Genomic DNA, 10368 nt, shown 5'->3' with positions numbered 1-10368 from the left:
TTTGTCTTCAATCGAGGACCGCCTGCCCGGTACTGACGATGTCCAATAGGCTGAAACAGCTGTATACCGGTGGCTCTTGAATTGAAATCAATATGGGAATGATCAAAGAATACTTATCTATTTATTTTTTGATTTTCATGAAATTACTTTCCAGCAACTTGACTTCATTAACCTTTCTAGATCATATATATATATATATATATATATATATATATATATATATATATATATATATATATATATATATATATGTATATATATATATATATATATATATATATATATATATATATATATATGTATATATATATATATATATATATATATATATATATATATATATATATATATATATAGTTATTGTAGGAATATGGAGAAGTAGAAAGCCTTAAAACTTTTTTCCTAAAACTGTCTTTCAATTAAAAATCTATATTGTTATGAACTTTTGAAGTGGTTTTCGATATCGAATCTGTTTCTTTTTCCTATGACCATCCTGTATATCCTTGCTACAACTGATTTCTCTATGTATTATAATCTCATTATAGACAATCTTGAGAGTTTTTACTTCAATTCATATCAGTCGATAATTCATCGGACATCTACAGACCCATCCTGAGAACCCGTCCAAGAAATTGTAGACTTCACTCTCAATTAGAGAATACGGTCAGCTCACTCTGTCTCTTCATATCACGGATGAAAGACACCAACAAGTCAACGACCGGCAGAAATGCAAGCACCGTCTTTTCTCGATCATACACTCATGTATAGAGAGAGAGTGAAAAATCAGAAGTGAAGCTGAACAAAATTGGGAATTGATTCAGATTGCAATAATGACATTAATCAGTCAAAATATCTTTTATGTAATACACTAGCGAAATTGTGTTAATTGCACCAGGTTGCTCATATTTTCCTTTATGAAGAATATATTGAATTTTCGCACTTACTTATCGGGGTGAATTAGAAAATTAGCCCATCCTACACCTGTATGAAGTTCTTTATTACAATTTTGATTTTTTTTTCAGATGTGATAATTTCTTCCATCAGTAATCAGTAGTGATAACCCAAGAATTCTAATAGTTTGGAAATAATTTCACTTCAATTTTGCAGAGCTTGATTCTTGAGGAAATTGCAATCAATAGTGATGACCATTTCTTTGTACTCAATGACAAATGGTATTTCTCGGAATTTTTTCGTGAAATATGATCATTCTGAGTTGAATAATAATGCTTATAGGGTGTTTCAAATTCGGTCCTCACAATTGGGATCTCGGAAACTATGAGAGATACGAAGATAGTTAGATTTGAGCAAAGTTGCTAACAATATGCCGCTGAGAAAGTTCCGAAATTCCGAGTATATCCGGAAATACTCGTAAAAAACAGACAATTCGGTAAAGGGTTTTTATTTTTTTTCTGGCTTCATTTCTCGAGGGATTCAAAAATCAATTACACTTCCACTTTACCACTTTTTCCCTGCTACATAATGATGTTTTCAGATTTGCTATCCGACGTTTCGTCTTCCGGCCACCATGATCAACTTTATTGTTTCTTATGGGCGCTACATTGGATTCTTTCTGTTTTGAATTGAACCAGATTTCACCATTTTAATGACGTATCATGAGTGATGATTTTTTTTGATCGAAAAATTGGAGATGTTGAAAAAAATGAATTCTTATCATAATAGGCTTTGACTTTGATGTTTCTAAATTTGACTTTCAATTTGTTACACTCAATGACATTTTGAAATTGTACAAGTCATTGAATTTTTGGCGAAAAATGGCTTTCACGGATGAAGAAAAAAGAGATATGATACCAATTTATTACGAATACGATAGAAACAGTGTTAGGACATCGGAAATGTATTTTATTTCTGACCGGGATATTATAAGCTTATATCGTCATAGTTACGCTATCAATAAAGAGGGTCATAACTCCCTTGGGACATTATAGATTTTATAATTCCCTCTACCTTTCACAAGTAAAAGTAAATAGAAATGAAAACTGAACCATATTTTATTTATTCACGTCATTACAAATAATAAATGTACAATTTTGAAATGTTCCCTGAAAATTACTTCCGCCACTGGAAACAATTTCTTCTTTTGTATGGCTGGAGCTTCTGTTCACTACAGTCGAGGTACCTGCCTCTTCTGATGACAAAGTAGACAACATACGCGCCGTTTTATTTCTCAATTCGATGCTACCCTCCAAATACCCCTCCGCCACCGTGGAACTTTTCCAACCTCCGTGTCTTTTTAAGTTAGTCATAGTTGCTCCTGCATTGGCTAGAGCAGTAGCAGAAGTGCGACGAAGGCAATGTCCCGTATAGGAAGATGAGTTTGGCAATCCTAAATACATTGCGATTTTGCTGGGGATTTTACCAAACATGTTTTTTCCAATTGGCTGAGATGTACATTTATTTTGTCGGAAGCTCAAAAAAAATCGTTCAATACCTTTAGGACGCAAAGACATATAAAGTCTTAATAAAGGCAAAGCGGAGAACTCTTTTTCATCCACAACTGTAAATTTCTTCGATACACCAGTTTTACTTTCCGGTACGTTCACTACCATAACGGAATCCCGGTCCTCTATATCCGATATCTTCATATTCAAAAGTTCCTGACTTCTGCATCCTCCAAAATAACCCATAATCAAAACAACCTATAACAAAAAAAAGGAAATAAATACACACAAAAAGGAAAATAAGAAAAAAATTACCTTATGCAATAAATGAATATCATTAGGAGCGTCCTTTAGGAATCTGATAACATCTTTAGGAGATAAAACAGCAGACTTTTTCGGCTTATAACTCTTACTCTTCCGTTCCAAAAATTCTGTAGTTCATTGAACTTGGTGATATCTCGTTTCTCATGTATAGTCACCATCGATTTTAGCATTGACCATTTAGTCCATAAAGAATTCGGACTATACGTTTCTGACTGAAACGAATAAACACAATTACTACCAAATCTACCGAAAAACAGAAAATTCCTTACCAGTTCTTGAAAATATGCCAGAAATACAGTTTCAGTGACATCTTTTGGCATAACATTTTTCCGTGTCAGCCAGTCCAGATATATCTTGTATTCTTTTTGGTATACGGCTTCACTTTTCGATGGAATTAATGATTCTCTTGCTTGTTCAGCTTTTTTCAAAATATCCTCCATTATATTTGGGGTAGAAAACACGTTTTCACCGCAAACACAGCTTGATAACAAAGTTCTGTTTATAAACAAGCAACATAGCAACAACCTAGCAACAAGAAAACTCTACTATAATCAACGGTACCTGATTCAAATATACCGGGAAGGTAATGAATTGGTACATTTTTCCGTTTCAAAAATGAACAAAATTTTATTGAAATCGGTCAGAAATAAAATTATCTCTGTACCACGGGAATTAATGAGCCTTAATAACCTCAGGCAATTGCTGTCCCTCGGGCCAGAGGCCCTCGGGACGCAAACTTTGCCATCGGTAATTAAAGCCTTCCTAATTCCCTTGATACATAAATAACTATAAACTTGTATCCTGAAAGACGACAACCACATCAAACTATGTTCGAAATATTGGGTCAAAATCTCACCGAGTTTGGTTCATATGAAAAGCCGAGGAAAAAATACGGGGACAGTATGGACCAGGAAACTAAAAAAACTTTGACTAATGAGGTATGTATGAGGTGAGTTAGACATTGTGTCCTCTTCAATGAAGAATAATATCTACACGTCAAATTTCCTTCGAAATGAATATTTGTCATACAAGTGCTTTGGAGACATCTTAAAAAAGCGGTTCAAAATGTTACAAAATATACATATCTTAAAAATTGCATCCAGGTGATCCCCCGAAAGGCGATTAGAGTTTTGTAATTGGCTAATAAGAAGACCTGATTTTCTTGTTTTCCTGGAAAATATAAATTGGACAGATGAAAGCACTTTTACGAATTGTAGGATATTCACATTTGGAGCATAAACAACCCCTAGCAGTTTCGAGAAATTTGACCTCAAGTGCGATTTAGTATTAACGAGTGAGCAGGAATTTACAATGATGTAATTTTATGTCCCCATTTATTTGACGGAATTCCGAATGGAGAAACCAGTTTTTAATTTCGATTTTTGAAGACTATTTGGTTGATCTACTTTTGGCTAACTATAACAACATCTGGTTTCAACATGATGATGCTCCACCGCACACTAACAGACGAGTATCCAATTAGATGACTGGAAGATTTGGTGATAAATGGATAGGGAATAATGGGCCGCTGAGGTGGCCAGCAAGGTCTCCAGACTTAAGTGTTATAGACACATTCTTATAGGATACACTGAAAAATAGAGTTTATGATCAGAGGGAATATCAAAATATTGAGGACCTTCAACACAGGATTGTTAGAGAGTTCAAAAAATTGAGAAAGAGGAAAATTAATCGTGCAGTGAATAATATTCTAAGTAGGGCACAGTTGTGTTATCATGAACAGGGCCAGTATTTTGAGCATTTGCTGTGACTCACCTTTGTCTTCGCATTTTATTCAATTATTGTAACTTTTCCAAAGTTCTATTTTCATTGAAAAGGACACAATGTATAATTTGCCTCATACACACCTCATTTATTAAATTTTGATTGTTTATTCTGTCTCCGTATTTTTTCATTGGGTTTTCAAACGGACCAAGATCGGTGAAATTTTGATCCATTAACTTGTCATCTTTAGGGATACAAGTTTAAATACATTTCTGAAGTCCTAACGCTGTTTCTATCGTAGATGTAATAACCTTGTATCATTTCTCTTTTCTCTTCATTCGTGAAAGCCCTTTTTCGCAAAAAAATCAATGACTTGTACAATAACAAAATGTCATTGAGTGTAACAAACTGAAGATCAGATTAAGAAACATCAAAGTCAAAGCCTATTCCAAGAATTATTTTTTTTCAATATCTTCAATGTTTCGATAAAAAAATGATAACTTATGATACATCATTAAGAAGGTTAAATTCCGCTCTATTTAAAACAGGAAGAATCCAATGTACCGCCCATAAGAAAACATAAAGTTGATGATGGTGGCCGGAAGACAAAACGTCGGATAGCAAATCTGAAAACAACATTATATGGCAGGGAAAAAGGGGCAATGTGGAAGAGCGATTTATTTTCGAATCCTTCGAAATTTTCAGAAATTTCTGTTTAATCCGGATATCTCCGAAAATACTCGGAATTTTGGAACTTTCTGAACGGCATTTTGTTAGTCAGGCAAATGCGCAAGTTTGACCCAATTTTACCATCTTAGTATCTCTCATGATTTCCGAGATCCGAATGGTGAGGATCGAATTTGAAACACCGTGTATACTAAACTGTCCCTGATGAAGAATCGTATGAGAACTATTTCATGACAGCGGTCCTAATTTTGATATTTCACGAAATATACACAAGCTCATCTCACTTTATTTCCCTGTCACTTTGATACCTTCATAAAAAAATATGTTGAAAATATTTTTATTAGGCAACTGTCACACCCCTACGAACAACAACCCTCAGAAGCGAGCTGAGGAATAACAAGGTCTTACCTTTTAACGTGTGATTCTTAACAAGGGTTGGACGATAGTGAGTGAAAATCGATCGTTCAGTCTGGGGCTTGAACCACCGACTCACACATCGGTTGATTGAGAGAGTGACAAAACACCCTCGTCGACCTGCCCGGCTAGCGACCTAGCGTGGTAAGCCGGGCGGTTCGATAGCCACGGTTATGACGGTAGTAATTTTTTAAAATGTATGTAAGCAAAAATATCAGTTAGATTTCTCATACCGCAGGAATAAAAGTTACTATGGTTATATAAAAAATTTAGAAAAACATGAGCAAAATGAATTTATGACATTGAAACTGGAATAGACTTAGTTTAGAATCCATTTTCATTCTAATCGTTCTCAGGAAAGTTTCGAATTGACACCTCGTGTGAACCAATATACAGTGTGACCCATTTTTAATGGAAACACCCCCCTAAAATTTGAAGTTGTAAATCGATTTTAATAAATTTTTTTTAAATGTCAAGTACTGAACGGTCTACCTTGGGACAAAATTTGAAATGTTTATTTAAGTTTCAGGGCATACTACGATATTTTTTCTTAGTTGAAAACCGGGATTTTTTATTAGCGATTTTTCTTTGAAAAAATCACTACACCACTGGATTCAGAGTGCCTCTTAATAGGTGTGACCAACATTTCATGAAAAAATATTCATTATTAACAAAGTTATGACAACTCAAAAATTCGAAAACTCACACAGCTAACAGTCACAATATATCATTTTTTTATGATTTCAACAATAAAGTGCCGCCAGATGGAAAAAAAAACAAATAGCGTAAATATTTTTAATGAAAATAACGGAATTACATTCACACAATTAAACTAATAATGAAGCAAAAATTTCAATACACGTAACTAATATCTAATTATTGAAATGTTTCGATTCAGTGCAACAATTAATTCTAACTCATATTCTAGTAGCCTCTACTAATCCACTACGTATTTCGATGTGTCGTAGAGCTTACGAATGTTTCTGATTACGTTTCTTAGTTCTTGAGGGCTAATATCTGCACATACCTGTCGAATTCTTGGACAAAGTTCATTTCTATCTCTTGAGCGGTTTTTGTAAACCTTCTTTGTGAGAAGTCCCCAGAGAAATAAGTTCAAAACTGTGAGGTCTGGAGATCTGGGTGGCCACTCTATAAACGGACTACCACGGCCTATCCATCGGTTTTGAAAGTGTTCGTTAAGCCATTGCCTCACAGCTCTGGCATAATGAACTGAACACCCATCTTACTGGACAATTACATTTGATCGTTCATTGATTGGCAGCTCGTGAATAGCATCCCAAAACTCTGTGTTTAAAAATTCTAGAAACCTCTGCGCATCAATGTTTTTCTAAAAAAAGAAAGGACCAATAATTCGTTCGTTCAATATCCCACACCAGACGTTGATTTTTTGGAAATACTGGCTTTTACAGTTTATTGCCCAGTTAGGATTATCCGCTGTCCAATAGCGACAATTCTGTGATGACACTACTCCATTTGTAGTGAAAGTGGCTTCGTCTGTATATAAAATATTTTTTAGTAAATTTTTATTGTTCAAATATTCTCCTTGGGCCCATAAACAATATTCCTGTCATTCCTGTTTCATCTTTGTACAGGATTACTTTTTAACATCATTTTTGATACTGCACCAGTTTCATTGAATATTTTATTTATTTTATTTACCGTACCGCAGCTAATACGAGGACGATCTGGATGTCTCTCATTAAATACTCTACAAATCTCTTTAGCACTTCTAACGTCATCTCCCGAAAAGCGTACAATTTCAATTTTCTCTCTTACGCTCAATCTTGCAACCGTGACACAAAATAATTCGCAGAACTGTAAGGTGAATATTGTTGACAATAGTATACTCAAATCTTTCACTAGTGTCAAACTGTAATATCATTTCCATGGCAACTAAGATTTAAATTGAAATATTAGGTCTTAGTTTTAGTTGATTTGCGTGAAAACTTGAATATAATTCCGTTATTTTCAATAAAAATATTTACCCTTTTTTTTTTTTTCATCTGGTGGCACTTTATTTTTGAAATCATTAAAAAAATATTCTCATGGCTATATCTGTTGATATAGGGTGTTTTTGTGACTGTTAGCTGTGTGAGTTTTCGAATTTTTGAGTTGTCATAACTTTGTTAATAAGGAATATTTTTCTATGAAATTTCGGTCACACTTGTTCAGAGGCACTCTGAATCCAGTGGCGTAGTAATTTTTTCAATAAAAAAAATCGCTAATAAAAATCCCGATTTTCGACTAAGAAAAAATAACGTAGTATGCCCTGAAACTTTAATAAACATTTCAAATTCTGTCCCAAGGTAGACCTTTCAGTACTTGATATTTCAAAAAAAAATTATTGAATTTGGTTTACTACTTCAAATTTTAGGGGGGTATTTCCATTAAAAATGGGCCACACTGTATATCCGATCGGATGTATTTTACCTCTTAATGCACGTCTCCAATCTGCCCGTGCGAATCAATATTTCCGAAAGTAATTATTCGAAATTTTCGAAAGCGTTCCGGATAAATATGCATATTCAAGCAGGATTTCAGCTTTATCCGATGCTTCAAAGCATTCTGGCGCTCTTAACAGGAGCTGTGAATATTCCCGAGTGTAATGTTTGCTCGTCGTTTTGTCCTGTTTTGTGCAAAGTGCATGCGAATTCCACAAAGCGCATACAGAACTTTGTAGTAGTACGCCCTCATGAATCTTGTCACATTTAGTCCGGTGACTTTTGGTCATTGAATATTTACATGAATACGGCGACTTTTAACGAAAGAACAAGGAAACGGGAGTGAAGAAAAACTTCAGACTACTACGGCGAAGAAAAACATCAGAGAAAAAAACTATAAGTATATATCCTTTCTGATTTAGCAATACAATTGAAATCATAAGGTAGAAATTGAATAACGGTCATAACGTGAGCTACTGTGAGTGAAACTATTCAGAATTGGGTGAAGAAACTAGGATTTACATTCAAAATAATAAGCAAACGTCAAGCAGTTATGGAAAGCAGAAGAATATTGGAATTGCGTAACAAATACTTATAACAAATAATTGAATGTAGACAAGAACAACGGCAAATTTTCTATTTGGACTTTACTTGGCATGACACTCATGATACAGTTACGAAAGGGTGGACTGATGGTTCAAAAATGTTAACGCCTAACATGCCTGCAAGCAAAGGATCACGACTAATCATTGCGCATTGCGGAGGAAGTAAAGGACGGGTATCGAATTCTTTGAAATTATGTGGGAAAAAACTTGAGGACTGCAATGTTGACTATAAGAACATGGAAGCTGATATTTTCGAGGAATGGATTGAAAACACAATAATCCCAAATTTGGATACGAATAGTGTAATAGTTCTTGACAACGCTTCCTATCATTCCCGAAAGCAGATCAAAGTATCGAATGAAAATTCGAGGAAAGATGAAATACAAAGTTTTCAAAAACCAACTACTTGAAGTTTTACAGACGAAAACATTCGAAAAAATGTATGCCCTTGAGACTATTGCTGAAATGTATGGCACACCATACAGAGAATCCCAACCCTATTTTTGTTTCTTCAATTCCATCGAGTTGATTTGGAATAAAGCATCAGTCGTGAAAATAATTTTCCAAAATTTGATAGGGAGATAATAGAGCTAGTTGAAGAAGTATCTAATATTAGTGAAGAATATTAACAGCAGAAAAGGATTAAAAAATTATTTTAGTTGAAAAAAACTTTATGGAGATTGGACACTTCCATATTAATGGTGGAAATATATTCATTATTGATTTGAATCACGACAGTGAAACAGAAAATATGGAAGTGGAATTCCATATATATATATATATATATATATATATATATATATATATATATATATATATATATATATATATATATATATATATGATGTGTTGTTTTTCCGGCTGTTCATCCGTTGTGTACTATTCGATAGTCGACGTTTCGCCATTATCTCAGATGGCATTATCAAGACGAGTTACTGCTTCGCTTAGAGAGGTGTAACTCCTCTTACAGATCAAGTTGATATTGCTCTCCATTGGAAACAGTTTATTTTTCCCTTCAAATAGGTGGTGGATTTTGAGATGATATATTATATTTTTTTGATTCAAAATAGTTCATCTACGCAATGATATGATCAAACGAATTATGTCGTTGAAAGGCCAAGAAATTTGATTTCTTTGTTGAAAAAAGTGTGATTTTCTGGTGGAACATGGCGATGTTGGCATAAAGTAATAGTTTTCCCAATAGAGATAAAAATTTCAAAGCAACTTATGATCTTCTTTCAAAGAAATACTTTTTTCTGTGCATAATTGATAAGTCATGATTAGAGCTGTTGATTTCCTTAAAGGGGATAGATACTTGAATGATGCTCAATATGGTTTCAGATCGATGAGGTCTACATTACAAGCAATGACGGAAATTGTTCACGCATCATTGCCCATAATAAAGATTTGGCTATCAGCACTCGCTTCCTTCTTTGCGATCTATCTATAACATTTGACAGTGTTTCACATGACATATTATTGAGAAAACTTGAAGAATATGGTATTAGAGGCATAGCATATGACCTAATACATTCTTTTTTGACAGACAGGCTGCAATATATATTATATAACAATGTAAAATCTGATACCAAAATTATCAAGCATGGAGTACCTCAGGGATCCGTACTTGGTCCCCTTTTATTTATTGTATACATAAATTATCTTCCTACATGTATTGATAGAGCAGATTTTTTTTATATGCCGATGATGCAACTTTTGTCATAAATAACCAACAAGTGGGGAAACTAGATCAGT

The 10368-nt window shown here is 34.0% G+C and overlaps 1 long non-coding RNA gene across 1 annotated transcript; it reads right to left on the bottom strand.

The window, feature by feature from the left end:
- Window positions 1-1987: 1987 nt before the first annotated feature.
- LOC141481647 (uncharacterized) lies at window positions 1988-3455 on the bottom strand. The gene is made up of 2 exons (XR_012465077.1): window positions 2715-3455; window positions 1988-2657 (listed from the first exon to the last, which is right to left on the bottom strand). It is a non-coding gene; the product is annotated as an uncharacterized lncRNA (long non-coding RNA).
- Window positions 3456-10368: the final 6913 nt, after the last annotated feature.

This window comes from Leptinotarsa decemlineata, unplaced genomic scaffold, assembly GCF_025532065.1.
Source record: "Leptinotarsa decemlineata unplaced genomic scaffold, Ldec_3_MD MMD2_tig00000251_RagTag_RagTag, whole genome shotgun sequence".
Lineage (NCBI taxonomy): Eukaryota > Metazoa > Arthropoda > Insecta > Coleoptera > Chrysomelidae > Leptinotarsa > Leptinotarsa decemlineata.
Note: the sequence above shows the minus strand (reverse complement) of the source record. Positions and strands in the feature narration are given on the sequence as shown.